The sequence below is a fragment of the Misgurnus anguillicaudatus genome, chromosome 19, assembly GCF_027580225.2.
Source record: "Misgurnus anguillicaudatus chromosome 19, ASM2758022v2, whole genome shotgun sequence".
NCBI classification, from domain to species: domain Eukaryota; kingdom Metazoa; phylum Chordata; class Actinopteri; order Cypriniformes; family Cobitidae; genus Misgurnus; species Misgurnus anguillicaudatus.
Window position 1 is genome coordinate 36,668,820 of NC_073355.2, and position 1,673 is coordinate 36,670,492.

Below are 1,673 nucleotides of genomic sequence, written 5' to 3' on the forward strand. Positions count from 1 at the left end.
AATATGTAGGGCTGTAAAGATTTATCGTGCAAATGCGCGTTTTCTCAATTAATGAATTTGAATGAATTACGGTGAAATGCCACCATATCCAAAAGCCAGAGGGCGCTCTCGTGCAGAAACTCCAATTGTGCCACAGAAGAAGTAGCATTACAGACGCTATTCCAGGAAATGTCTAGAAGTATATTTATATCGCTGTTCTTCAGATTGTTTCAGGTATTTTCATGATAATAAAGAATATTTTGAATGATTTTGTTTAACGAGTGTTGCTTTTTTAAATGCACGTTATAAACGACTCCGACTCATAATGATTTTAGATTGATAAGGACTTCTTACTGACCAAAACGCCATAGTACACGCACAAGCTGCGCATGAAACACAGAATTGCAGCCTTGCAATGCAAAATCGATTTTAGACAGGTCTTTTTAATGGGACACGCGATTTATCATTACAGCCCTACCAATATGCACCTTTGAGGTACTAATATTAGGGCTGTCACAATGATTAAATAATGATTTTAGATCACCGCAATGATTGCACATCTCTCTAAAAACACAAGGGGGAGCTGCAGAGCCTGTATTAATGAGACTGTATCAGATAGCGCTCTTTAACTGACAGTGTAACGTGATACATTGCAAAGCCATTCAATACAGTGGAAAAAAACAGCATTTAAAGAAATGCTGCAAAACTTTGATAAGCAGTATGAACTGCCAGGTAAAACATACATTTCCACTACAGCAATTCCAAATTTAGGGAAGTGAAAGATGCTATTCTGAAAGATTTGTAAGGAATTTATTTTTTTGCAGCCACTACAGACATATTTGGTTACTATTTAAGGCCTGTTCTGGTATAGTAAGTTTATTTTGATTGCATTTTTACTTTTAGTTATTTTTCAGACACTTTATTGTGTTTATTTCTGATGAAGAATTTTCAGTTTTTGAAAGATATATTCATTAAGTAAATTACTTATAAATATGCGTTATGTGTATTAATATTTACTGCCAGGTAAACCTCGCAAAATATTTAATTTAAATAATCACAACGTGTGAAAATTATTTCATGCACAAACATAGCCATCACAATTTATTAGTCAATTAACCGTCAGCCAAATTCCATAATTGTGACAGCCCTAAATCATATGCACTCTTTGGGTACAAAGGTGTACCTTTTAAAGGGTACTGCCCCAGTGACAGCATTTAGACCTTTAAATTATAACATAACAATGGCAATTTTTTCATTATAGTGGACTCTAAAACTGAAACGTTTCTGTATTAACTTCTCTGGAATGATTATATTATCCCATATATAAGCATAAAACACAGACACATGACAATATGCTGGCAAACTTAAAAAATTATCAAACTAAATCTGATAAAAGAAACATGGCACCATGTGTTTAACAGATCAATTGCTAGTTTAAGATTTACTCTAACAGAGATAAATAAATACAAACATATAAACTCATTAAAGATGAGTAAAAACATAAAAAAGTACCAGACTCACATGAATGATGAGACAGAAAGAAATGTGTTCATGTGAGCCCAGCGTCCATTCAAACAGCACTGCTGGGTCTCCGGTGACACATCGCAGTAATCCTTTAGTGCTGTGGACACGATCTTTCTATGAACTAAAAGATCAAACTCCACTCGCTCTTTATGTAAGACGACATATGCTGG

General features: G+C 34.4%; 1 long non-coding RNA gene across 2 annotated transcripts in view; it reads left to right on the forward strand.

The window, feature by feature from the left end:
• Positions 1–1,673, forward strand: part of LOC129436541 (uncharacterized) — a 37,380-nt gene that overhangs the window by 7,118 nt on the left and 28,589 nt on the right. The window lies entirely within an intron of this gene.